The sequence below is a fragment of the Halichoerus grypus genome, chromosome 3 (assembly GCF_964656455.1).
Source record: "Halichoerus grypus chromosome 3, mHalGry1.hap1.1, whole genome shotgun sequence".
NCBI classification, from domain to species: domain Eukaryota; kingdom Metazoa; phylum Chordata; class Mammalia; order Carnivora; family Phocidae; genus Halichoerus; species Halichoerus grypus.
The window spans coordinates 170,659,191-170,673,441 of record NC_135714.1 but is presented as its reverse complement, the minus strand read 5'-3'; positions in this window follow the sequence as shown (position 1 = coordinate 170,673,441).

The window sequence follows — 14,251 nt, the reverse complement described above, 5'->3', positions numbered from 1 at the left end:
CAGGAAGATCCTCAGAGCTGCTACTTGTCAGGGGTTTCTATAATTATAAATAACAGGTTAACATGGAACTCCATAAAGGCTCAGACTCTTATAGTATTATCTCACTGTTGATTTAATGTACTAAGTTTCTCCCTAGGGTTTGCCACTCTAGAACTATGGACACTTCCACCATTATTAGCATCCAAAAACAAAAAACAAAAAAGCATTGCAAAGACTGTATATCATCCCAGAATATTCTGCAGCTGACCCATCACCCCAGGTGCATACCCAAGTAGCCAAGGCAACTATTTACCCTCTGCCCTTAAAAATCATCTCTAGTTTGTGGTGGTGAGTACCCCACACAGCTACCCTCTGCCCACAGCCTGGCTGAATATGCAAAAGTGTTTCCTGCTAGGGGTTAGCATGGCCAGGATGGGTTTTCTACCCCTCAGTACACCGACACAGTCACACTGCTCCCTGTCCATGGCAGCTCCCCACAGCCCCAGCATGCCACACACTCACCCTCTCATCTGTTTGGGAGACAAGGGGAATGGGAGTCAGAATTCACCTCTTCCTTCTCCTCTGGCCACACTGCCTAAGACTTCAGCAAATACCAGGTAGATGGTGGAGAATGAATCCTTGGGCTCTGGAGTCAGAGAGACCTGCATCCAAATCCCCCTCTCCATTTGTAGCTCTATGATCTCAAGCAAGACACTTCATTTCTCTGGCCCCAGTTTCTCCAAAAATAGCATGAGGATAATAACTCTACCCACCCTTTGGCCTGTTATGACAATGAAATTTAAAAAAAAATGTGAGTGTAGAATTCCATAAGTCACTGACTCCTGGTAAACCTCGTCCATCTATTCTGTTTCACTGGCTTGTGAACAACAAATGGGTAATATGTGTGGAAGCACACTATAGATGATATATATGTAATTGTTATTGATCAAACTCCTATCTGTGTATAATGCCATGCCATTCAAAGAAAATGAGAGTCTCTAAATTATTAGAACATTTAATTCTAAACAAAACACATCGAAAGTATAAACAAGCTTTAAAGTGGTAATACTAAATACCACTCTCCGTATTTTAAAGGACTTTTCCTGTGTGTTCCATAGGATCATACAGTGGCATAAAGTCACACAGAACTGGATCTAAATCACTGTTCTACTACTTATTAGTTTTGTAACTTGGGACAAGTTTGCTAATATCCCTGAGCTAAAATTTTCTTTTCTGTAACATGATTAGGATAATATCTACTTCATAGAGTTACAGGCAAAGCTAAGCCCAGGGTGAGGTGAGTAAGGCATTTGCCTCAGGCACAAAATTTAAATATTTTTTAAAGATTTTATTTATTTATTTGAGGGAGAGAGAGAGCATGAGCAGGGGTGAGGGGTGGGTTTGAGGGAGAGGGAGAAGTAGACTCTTCACTGAGCAGGGAGCCCAAAGATATGCTTCATCCCAGGACCCTGAGATCATGACCTGAGCCAAAGGCGGATGCTTAACTGACTGACCCACCGAGGCACCCCTTCAGGCACAAAATTTAAAGAGATGCCAAAAAGCACAATAATCAAGATAAATAACATTCTAATGCAATATTTTTAAAAATAAAATTAATGCAAAGAGATCCATGATGAACAAAATAGGATTGGTATTACTCATTTTTCCTTTTACTTTAGGTTCCATTATGGCTCAGTAAGGCACTGGGTGTGAGTTAATCATAAACTAAATGAGATAATAAATGTAATATCTAGAATAAGGCATGTCATATGGTAAGGGCTCCATGAATTTTTGATGAAGGAAGGAATTAATGAATGAATGATCATTTCATCTCTCTGAGTATAGTAGTACAGTATAGTATAGTATTGAATATTATAGTATGGTATAGCATAATATAGAATAATGTAGTATAGTTCAGTATATAGACACTTTAAATAAAGTTACAAATTGTGGTAAAGGCCATGAAGGAAAACAACAGAACATATAAGAAAGAAAGGCCTCCTAAATGGGAGTTTCATAAAATTAGTGAATACATTTTCTAAGCTCTGGGGATTACATGTCATGGGGATTTTCCATTCCTTGAAAATTTGAAAGAACTCACCATTCAAAAGTAATCAACTGATTTACATGTCCATCAGCCCCTTCCATGCACTCCCATATCTCTGAATATTGTAATTTTTAATTGTTACCAACTAGAGAGGCAAAAAGAATGATAGTGACAATTTTATTTTTCATTTTCTTCAACAATATTTATCCAACAAATACCAACATGGTACTACATGTTGGAGATAAAATGATCATCAAAATTGACCTGGTACCTGCCTTTATGAACCATACAGTCCAGTGACCTTTTTTAAGAGTTACATTTTCTTTATAAGTTTCTTGGCTATTTGTTGCATTTTGTTTCTTGGGAAAGCATTTGCGTTTTTTACATTATACATATGAAACCCATGCATATCAGAACTGAATCCTTACATTGATCTGTTGCCAGGGAATCTTAGATAATTTCACCTAATTAGGAAAATACTATACATGCCAATTTCCCTTGACACCTTTTCCTGGCTCCATCCCCACATTCTCTGCATCTCATGCCCCATGTCCCATGCCCCTTGCCCCACGTACACTGAGTTTAAAAATTTATGGGTATCTTTCTATATTTTTCTTCACAATCAGATAATTTTACATACACACACACACATGCACACACATACACACATACATGCACACACATGCACACATGGGCATGCTCACAAGCATATACATATACACACAGGACTTTTTTCTGGTATCATTTACTCTATATGTACTTTTCTGCATATTGCACAACTCACTCAAACATTTTCTTAGGGAAATCACTCCAAGTCATCTGGTGTGGCTCTAATTTTTTTTATGGTTGCACAATCTTTCATTGTATGGCTATATCATTATTTATTCAGCCACATCCCTATTGACAAGATTGACTTTTTTCCCAGTTCTTGGCCACTACAAACAATGCTGCAATTAACATATATGCCCTCATGAAGTGTGTACATTAGTTTTTAAGCAATAAATTCCTGGAGGTTTAATGCTCATTCTCAAAGGGTATCTGATATTTTAAATTTTTTTAAAGATTTTATTTATTTATTTATTTGAGAGAGAGAGAATGAGCAAGGGAGTGGCAGAGGGAAAAGCAGGAGAAGCAGACTCCCCACTGAGCCGGGAGCCCAACATGGGGCTCAATCCCAGGACCCCAGGATCATGACCTGAGCTGAAGGCAGATGCTTAACTGACTGAGCCACCCAGGTGCCCCTGATATTTTAAACTTTAATAGAATGTCCCCAGTTGCTTTCCAAAAAGGATGTAACGCTTCACATTTTCATAAGTATGTGTCACACACACACCCCTGACAAAAATGAGTTTAAGAGTACTTTTTAATTTTGCTTGTCTAGTAAGTATAAACTGGTACTTTATTGTTGTTTTACTTTGCATTTTCCTGATTACTAATGAATTTGAGCATCTTTTCATATAGCCTTTTACTGTTCATACTATAAATTGTCTTTCCAAATACACTGCCTAGTTTTCTGATGCTTGGTATGTCTTTCATTAATTTGTTAGAGTTGTTAGTATATTATAGAAATTAACTCTTTGACATCTGCATTACAAATATTTTACCCAGGTCTATTACTAATCTATAGACTTTGTATATGGAAATGTTTCCTATACAAACACTTTACATTTTTACACAGCTACTTTTCTTTTATTACTTCTGGGTTTCCAATCTTGCTTGGTAGGATCTCCCTAATGACATTTTCTTGCAGCTTTTTTTTTTTTTTACATTTCCCTTACATTTGTCTTTAATCCACCTGGAATTTATTTTTGTTTTTGATATAAGAATGGGATCTATTGGGGTACCTGGGTGGCTCAGTCGTTAAGCGTCTGCCTTCGGCTCAGGTCATGATCCCAGGGTCCTGGGATCAAGCCCCACATCGGGCTCCCTGCTGGGCGGGACGCCTGCTTCTCCCTCTCCCACTCCCCCTGCTTGTGTTCCCTCTCTCGCTGTGTCTCTCTCTGTCAAATAAATAAATAAAAACCAAAAAAAAGAAAGAAAGAAAAGAAAAGAATGGATCTATTTTTTTCTTCCAGATGGATATACAGTTATGTCAGCATCATTTATGAAAGAGTATATTATTTTTCCTCTGAATTGAACCACCTCACTTGTCTTATGTTAAATCCCATGTATTCCAACGTCTAATTCTGGACTGTTAATTCTGTTCCACTGACCTGCTTGTCTATTCTTACATAAATACCATATTGATTTTATTATAGAGGCTTTCTTACACATATTGCATATGAGGCAAGTCATCCCTCATTGTTCTCCTTTCTCATAATAATCTTAGTTATTCTTAACCATTCTACCATAGGAAATTTAAGGTATTTGCATTCAGTTCTAAGAAAAACCCCATTAAGATTTTAAATTGAAATTGCAATAATTTATATATCAAATTGTCATTTTTATTATAGTACCCATCCAAAAATATGTGTCTCTCCATTTATTCAGATCTTATGTCTTTTAGTAAGATATTTTAGTCTCTTTATATACATTCTATATCTTCACTGTTAAATAATTTTGTCACTTTTAACATCATTTTCAATGATATAATATTTCCATTTCCATTATTTGGTGCTTATTGTTAGAGTTGTAAAAATTTTTTTTGTTTTTTTAATATAATTATCTTGCATTGAAGCTTATTTATTAAATCCAGTAAGTTTTTTCCCCAAGATACCTCAGATTTTCTTGGTGTACAATCTTATTAGTAGCAAGAACAGATTATGTTATCTATTCTTTTCTAATACTTATGCCTGTTATTTCATTTTCTTACCTTACTACATTTGCTAATACCTTCAAAATAACATTAAATAATAATGGTGATTGTAGGCAACCTTCTCTCTAGTTTTTTATTATAATTGAAATTGTCTCAGTGTCTTTCACTTTAGGATAATATTTGCTGTTGGTTTTTAGTCGTTTTTATATTCAAGAGCTTTCTGCCTTCTATTTATATTAAAAAGACTGTTGAATCACAGACCTGTACCTCTGAAACAAATAATACATCATACGTTAAAAAAAAAAAAAAAGAAGATAGTAGGAAGGGTAAAATGAAGGGGGGGAAATCAGAAGGGGAGACGAACCATGAGAGACTATGGACTCTGAGAAACAAACTGAGGGTTCTAGAGGGGAGGGGCGTGGGGGGATGGGTTAGCCTGGTGATGGGTATTAAAGAGAGCACGTACTGAATGGAGCACTGGGTGTTATACACAAACAATGAATCATGGAACACTACATCAAAAACTAATGATGTAATGTATGGTGATTAACATAACATAATTAAAAAAAGAATGACTGATAAATTTAATCCAATGCCTTTTTATCACTTTAGTATTGTGTTCAGATGGTTTTTCTCTTTTTTAATTCACTGGTGAGTTTATTTGCTGTTCTGCTTTTTTTGTTGGTTTTCTATTTCAGTAATTCTCCTTTCCTTTGTTTCTAGATAGTATTTCTTTTTAAATGTCCTCTTTGATTCTGCTGTTATCTAAGAATCTCTTTCTTATTTCCAAGTACTTAAGATTTGTTAGTTCCCTTTTTATGGTTTATTTCTAATTTCATTGGCTCATGACTAATGAATGTGTCCCATAAAAGCTCTACTGTTTTTATTTTGGTCAATATTTATGAAGGTTTTTGCCACCTAGCTGGTGCTGTAACTGAGTCTTCAAAAGTCTATTTTATTGTTCTAACAAGCCAGCTCTTTCTGGATTATGGGGAATATGGTAAGACCGGTGAATTCCATGTGCATGAGTCTATTGCCACACTTCATTTGCTGTGAATTGAGTTCCTTGGTCAGAAGCCATGCTGTGTGGAATACCATGACAGTGGATAAACATTCTGTAAGTCCATGGATGATAAAGTCGGCAGAAGCAATTTAGGCAGGGAAGGCAAATTCATATCCTGATTAAGTGTCTACTCCAGTCAGAATAAAATGCTGCCCCTTCCATGATGAAGCATCCAATGTAATCAACCTGCCCAGGAAGCAGCTGATCACCCCAGGGAACAGTGCCATATTAGGGACTCAGTTTTGGTCTCTGCTGCTGGCAGATTTGGGCACTCAGCAGTCCCATAGTCAGGTCAGCCTCTGTGAGTACAAGTCCATGTTGCTGAGTATATGCATAACCTCCATCACTGCCACAAAGGCCACTTCATTCATGAACCTATTAGGTAATGATAGGAGTGGCTGGGGAAAAAGCTGACTGGTATCCACTTGATTGCTAAAACTCTCCTCTAATGAGGTTACCCTTTGGTAAGCAGTCACATGGGATATAAGTATTTTCATGTTTTTGCCCATTTAGATAGGTCTATCCACACACCTATTCCCAAAATTTCATTGTCACCAATTTTCCAATCATGTTCTTTAATTCCCTCAGATGGGGGTGGAGAGGCCCCCCCACTCTACTGGGAGTGGGGAAGCTGTTTCCACTGGTAAAGAAAACTTACCAGAACTTAAGTGCTCAATATCCTCAGCTTCATCAGAGTCTTTCCATACATCCCCATTCCAACTTTTAGGATCCCATTCCTTCCCTGTCAATACCATCACTTTAACAGAAGACAAACTGCAAGGCTAGCAGTTCAATTTTCCTTGTAACTCAGTCAGTTGCAAGATGAGATCCTGGATTTGACTTTCAGCAATTTCAGCCCTGGCTACAGAAGATAAATGTCTACTTCAGGGTACACATAAAAGCTTTCAGGTCACTTATGTGGCACATGAGCTGAGCTTCAAATACCTGAGCTCATTCTTTTGTTTCCCCACTTTGCCCAGTGACAGTAGGAGCAACCAGCCAACCTCATTATATTCATTAGTTTGGAAGAAATGTTTGAAAGTATCATATACCCAGTCACCCAGATTCTTATTTATTGTAAGTGGGTGATTAGGAGTAGGAGCTATTTTGTATATTTCAATTGCCAGATCATAACATGGACTATGCTATACTCCCTTTACTGCTAGAAACAGAATCATTAGCATCTTTAAATCTAATCAGATTAGAGAGTCAATTCCATAGACCCCAGAACCAATTCAGAAAACTCATTCTTAAAATTCTGTTCCTCTAGAACCACTTTCAGTATCAAAATCTTAGTTAGGGCTCTTCACAGAAACAAAACCTATAAGTGTCCATAATAAATAATTCTTTTTATTATAAAGTACAGTTTATCCATGTCTGTTCAGTGCAATTATTGTGCATTGTAGAGAAAGATGCAACTCTGCCTACAAAGATCAAAATGTAGCTTCATTTATAATTATAAAAAAGGGCAACAATTAGTAAAAAGAACAAAATCATTTGGTGAGTTTCTTTTGTTGGATCCAAGAAACGTTTTATGTTATTAAAAAAAAAAAGATAGTAAGAAGGGAAAAATGAAGGGGGGTAATCAGAGGGAGAGACGAACCAAGAGAGACTATGGACTCTGAGAAACCAACTGAGGGTTCTAGAGGGGAAGGGGCTGGGGGGATGGGTTAGCCTGGTGATGGGTATTAAAGAGGGCATGTACTGAATGGAGAACTGGGTGTTATACACAAACAATGAATCATGGAACACTACATCAAAAATTAATGATGTAATGTATAGTGATTAACATAACAAAATAAAATTTTTTTAAAAACTGCTACAAATGACAAGGTTAGAAAACTAAGAATTTGATGTTGGAGAAGACACTTCCGTATCTTTTAAATTGAGAACATTTTCAATTTAAATGATTGATCTAAGGGGAAGCCTGAGACTCTGATGAACTTGTTCTTTCCACCTTGTAGCTTTTGTGTGTCACATACTCTTCTTTATCATCTTTCCATCTGCTTTGCATTTCCCCATCATCTGAATTGTGTGAAAAAAGCTGATAGGAGTTTGCAATATTCACAGATAACTTGGAAATAAAGACAGATAATAGGATTTTTAGAAATTGAAAAATTGGACCAATCTGTTTGCAGAAGCTTATTGACAAAATAAAAAATAAGCTTCAGGGAAGAGAAACTACTGATGGTGATACCTGAGAAGAGACATTAGACAAAACTTATCAAAAGTTAAACTCAATAATATAGAAGAAAGAATTACAAGATAGCTTCTCTTTTTTTTTTTTCAGTTCCTTTTCTGAATATGAAAGCTTTCTCAACCTACTTGGCATTGTGAGAAATGCTAAAATCCCCAAAGCATAACAACTATTTTTGCCATCTTCAGGAAAACTTTTTTTAATTGGAAACTTTTTTAAAGCCAGAAAAAAATAAATTATCCATATTATTTAAATAATTAAAAATAAATAAGAAAGTCTAGCTTATTTAAAGATTAGTAAGCTGTAATTCCACTGGTAATAAAAATGTTAAACATCTAAAAGATGGTTAAATCTAAAATGTGTGACTTCTGAATAAACTGTAGTTTTGAAATTTATGTAGTCAATGTATGGTAATTCTGAGCATAACAATTTATACATAATACATTTTATATTTTAAACTAACAAAGTCACTACAGAAATATAGAGGACATTTTTTTAAAGAATTACTTGTATTTTAATCTTCACAAATTTTCCATTTTGTTTCCATAGCTTCCATTTTTTCTGAAAAATGTGCTTCCTTAGAAGTTACAGTAAGAAAGTGGTGGGGCTGGAAATGGAGCACCCAGTATCCTGACTCCAGGATGAATTTCTCTTCGCTACAAAGTCTTCAAGCTCAATGTAAACACTAACTAATTAATTTTTATGGGATAGTTGATGTATTCCTTTGTGTGCATAAGTGTGTCTCAACATTTTGATTACTTACCTGTTAATAACTTCACTGTTATTTGCATTACAACACACTGGCCTTTGACTTCAGAGCTTGAGTGTCCTGAGGACTAGGCATTTCACCCAAACACAAAATCAGCTGGTACTGAAATGTAGGGAGACATCAGTTTCTCTAAATCATCTCAGTCTTTTGCTGAATCACAGCCACCCATCTAGATAAGAAATGAAAGATTTTTTTCTAGCAACTTGATAGCTTTCTTGGTGAGGCAAGAGAAAAAGAAGGGATCCCTTAACTCCATCAGAATTATCCTAGGTCCATTCTCTCTTGTGCATCTACCATGCTGGCTCCAGGGTTGGCCATGGGCACAAGGTGGACAGACTTTCTCTCATACCCAAGTCCCTGATGCCCCTAGAGCAACCTCTAGTTATCCAGTTCTCCCTTTCCCTGGGGACCAATTCCAGGCCTGCTCTCTGATGGGACCCCAGGCTCTAGATTAGGGGTTGTCAAAATTAAGGATCCTGCAGTGAGGCAAAATGGTGGAAGAGTAGGGGACCTCATTTCATCAAGTCCCTTTAGCTAGATAACTATCAAATCATTCTGAACATCCATGAATTCAACCTGAGATGTAAGAAAAAAGAACTCTACAAGCAGTAAAGTGACCACTTTTTGCAAGGTAAGAGGTGCAGAGAAGTGAATCTGAGGGGAGATATCGGAAGATAAATGGCGAGGGGAGGGAGCCTCAGTAAGCTGGCTACCGGAAAGTGATATAGCCCTGGGAGCAAAATCAGAACACTTAGGATCCCTGGAGTCACAGAAAGAACAGGGGTGCCTGAGCTGGTAGAGTTTCCAAGCATTGGAGCGGGGAAACTGGTTATGGTCAGTGAGACCGTGAGGGGACTCTCAGCTCTGTTGGCCATAAACTGTGAGCTGTTGCCCCATCAGGTAACCACTCTCCACGTGGGGACTCTGCAAAGGACAGGAACTTGGGGACCCTCCACCTTCCACTGGGAGGGGCAGAGCAGGTACACAGGATCAGGCAACTGCTCTCTGTGCCAGAGCCCTACAAAGTGCAGAAATGGGGGACCTTCCACCTTCCCCCATGGAGGATCAGTGTGAGTATATACCATAAGAGTCTGCAGAGTTTGGCACATACAAAAGTGAAGACTGTTTATCCTTGAGGGTTTGCTGAAGAGAGGGGACTATGATCTTCAGCTCTGGGGCTGAAGATCAGGGCGCCTCCATTTTTATTTTGATCCTCTAAAGAGGCCTGGAAAGCCTTCAGGGAATAAAAGACACACAGAGCAACCAAAAACAGCTTACACTGAGCCCTGCCCCCTGGCAAGGGGTGGTGCCACTCTGCCCAGGCAAAGACACCTGAGAATCAGCCCCCCAGGCCCCTCCCCCAAAAGACTAACTGGAAGAACAGGTGAATAGCAAATTTACTGACCACACAGGACTGTAAAACTCCAGCACTAGGGGATAATAGTATATAGAATTTGAGCTTTTTTCTCATGATTTGTTTATCTTTCAGTTTGAAATTTTCCATTTCTTTTTTTTCTTTTTTCCCTTTTCAACTAGTTTCTTATTTTATCAACTCTTTGTTTTTAAATTAAGTTTCACTCTTTACATTTACATTTTATAGATATATTCTTCATTTTTGGCTTCCTTTCACTCTATTCAATTTTATTTTTGTATAAATCTATAAGTTTAGCTTTCTTTACAATGTTAGGATTTAGTGTCTTCTAACACACAGACCAAAATACACTCAGGACCAAGTGGATCACCCTGTTTTGTCCACCCTGTGAGATTAGATTCTCCACCCCCTTTTATTTTTTTCCCTTCTTTTTTTCTTTTTCTTTTTCTTTTCTTTTCTGGTTTCTGACCTCTTCGAACTTGTCAGTTGTATTTTGCTTGGGTTATGGTTGACATTTTTAATAGTGCTCACTCATTCAACCATTCTTCTCTGGACAAAATGACTAGAAGGAGGAATTCACGACAAAAAAAGAACCAGAGGGAATACTTTCTGTCACAGATCTAATCGATATGGATATAAGTAAAATGTCAGAAATGGAATTCAGGATAACAATTATAAAGTTACTAGCTGGGCTTGAAAAAAGCATAAAAGACACTAGAGAATCTCTTAGTGCAGAAGTGAAATCTAATCAGACCGAAATTAAAAATGCTCTAACTGAGATGCGTCTAAATTGGATGCTCTAACAGCTAGGGTAAATGAGGCAAAAGAGAGAGTAAGTGACATAGAAGACAAGTTGTTGGAAAAGAAGGAAGCTGAGAAAAGAGAAAAAAACAACTAATGGACTATGAGGGGAGGCTTCCAAGATATCAGCGATGCCATAAAACAAAACAATATTAGAATTATTGGTGTGCCTGAGGGAGAAGAGAGAGAGGGCCAGAAGGTATATTTGGGCAAATTATAGCTGAGAACTTCCCTAATCCAGGGAAGGAAATAGGAATTCATGTCCAAGAGGTAGAGAGGACCCCTCCCAAAATCAATAAAAATAGATCAACACTCCAACATATAATAGTGAAGCTTGCAAGTTTCAGAGATAAAGAGAAAATCCTGAAAGCAGTTCAAGACAAGAGGTTCCTAAACTATAGCAGTAGGAACGTTAGACTGGTATCAGACCTATCCACAGAGACCTGGCAGGCCAGAAAGGGCTGGCATAATATATTCAGGGTACTAAATGAGAAAAACATGCAGCCAACAATACTTTATCAAGCAAGGCTGTCATTCAGAATGGAAGGAGAGATAAAGAGCTTCCAGGACAGACAGAAACTGAAAGAATATGTGACCACCAAGCCATCTCTGCAAGAAATATTAAGGGGGATCTTTTAAGTGAAAAGAGAGCTCAAGAGTAACATAAACCAGAAAGAAACAGAGACTATCTACAGAAACAGGGACTTTACAGGTAATACAATGGCACTAAATTCATATCTTTCAATAGTTACTCTGAATATAAAAGGGCTAAATGATCCAATCAAAAGACACAGGGTATCAGATTGGATAAAAAAGCAATACCCATCCATATGCTGTCTATAGGAGACTCATTTTAGACCTAAAGTCACCTCGAGACTGAAAGTGAGGGGGTGAAAAACCATTTATCATGCAAACGGACCTCAAAAGAAAGCTGGGGTAGCAATCCTCATATCAGACAAACTAGATTTTAAACCAAAGACTGTAGTAAGAGATGAAGAGAGACACTATATCATATTTAAAGGGTCTACCCAACAAGATCTAACAATTATAAATATTTATGCTCCTAATTTGGGGGTAGCCAATTATATCAACCAATTAATAACCAAATTAAAGAAATACAGTGACAGTAATACAATAATAGTAAGGGACCTCAACACCCCACTCACAACAATGGACAGATTATCTAAGCAGAAGAAAAAGAAGGAAACAAGGGTTTTGAATGACACACTGGACCAGATGGACTTCACAGATATATTCAGAACATTCCATCCCAAAGCAATAGAATACACATTCTTTTTGAGTGCACATGGAACTTTCTTCAGAATAGATCACATACTGGGTCACAAATCAGGTCTCAACTGATACTAAAAGATTGGGATTATACCCTGCATATTTTCAGACCACAGTGCTTTGAAACTGGAACTCAATCACAAGAAGAAATTTAGAAGGAACACAAATACTTGGAGGTTGAAGAGCATCCCACTAAAGAATGAATGGGTCGACCAGGAAATTAAAGAAGTATTTAAAAAATGCATGGAATCTAATGAAAATGAAAACACAACTGTTCAAAACCTTTAGGATATAGCAAAGGTGGTCCTAGGAGGGAAGTGCATCACAATACAAGCCTCTCTCAAATATTAGAAAAATCTCAAATACACAAGCTAAACTTACACCTAAAGGAGCTGGAGAAAGAACAGCAAATAAAGCCTAAAACAAGCAAGAGAAGAGAAATAATAAAGATTAGAGCAGAAATCAATGAAATAGAAACCAGAACAGTAGAACAGATTAACAAAACTAGAAGCTGGTTCTTTGAAAAAATTAATAAGATCAATAAACCCCTAGCCAGACTTATCAAAAAGAAAAGAGAAAGGACCCAAATTAATAAAATCATGAATGAAAGAGGAGTGATCATGACCAACACTGAGGAAATAAAAACAATTTTAAGAACATATTATGAGAAACTACATGCCAACAAATTAGGCAATCTGGAAGAAATGGATGCATTCCTAGAGATGTATAAGATACCAAAGCTGAAACAGGAAGAAATAGAAAATCTGAATTGACCCATAACCAGCAAGGAAATTGAAGCAGAAATCAAAAACCTCCCAAAAAACAAGAGTCCAGGGCCAGATGGCTTACCAGGGGAATGCTACCAAACATTTAAAGAAGAAATAATACCTATTCTACTGAAGCTGTTTAAAAAAAAAAAAAATAGAAATGGAAGGAAAACTTTCAAACTCATTCTATGAGGCCAACATTACCTTGATCCCAAAACCAGACAAAGACGTCATCAAAAAGGAGAATTACAGACTGATAACCCTGATGAACATGGATGCCAAAATACTCACCAAGACATTAGCTAAGGATCCAACAGTACATTAAAAGGATTATTCACCATGACCAAGTGAGATTTATTCCTTGGCTACAAGGGTGGTTCAACATTCACAAATCAATCAACATGACAGATCACATTAATAAAAGAAAGGATGAGAACCATATGATTCTCTCAGTTGATGCAGAAAAAGCATTTGACAAAATACAGCATTGTTACTTGATTACAACTCTCCACAGTGTAGGGATAGAGGGAACATACCTCAATATCATAAAAGCCATATATGAAAAGCCCACAGTGAATATCATTCTCAATGGGGAAAAACTGACAGCTTTTCCCTTAAGGTCAGGAACACGACAGGGATGCCCACTCCCACCTCTGTTGTTCAACATAGTAGGAGAAGTCCTAGCCTCAGCAATCAGACAACAAAAAGAAATAAAAGGCATTCAAATTGGCAAGGAAGAAGTCAAGCTTTCACTCTTCACAGATGACATGATACTTTATGTGGAAAACCCAAAAGACTCCACCCCAAAATTGCTAGAACACATACAGCAATTCAGCAATATGGCAGGATATAAAATCAATGCACAGAAATCAGTTATACACTAACAATGAGACAGAAGAAAAAGAAATTAAGGCATCAATCCATTTACAATTGCACCAAAAACCATAAGATACCTAGGAATAAACCTAACTAAAGAAGTCAAGGATCTGTACTCTAAAAACTACAGAACACTTATGAAAGAAATTGAGGAAGACACAAAGAAATGGAAAAACGTTCCATGCTCATGGATTGGAAGAATAAATATTGTTAAAATGTCTATGCTACCCAGAGCAATCTATACATTCAATGAAATCCCTATCAAAAAACCATTAACATTTTTCACAGAGCTGGAACAAATAATCCTAAAATTTGTATGGAACCAGAAAAGACCT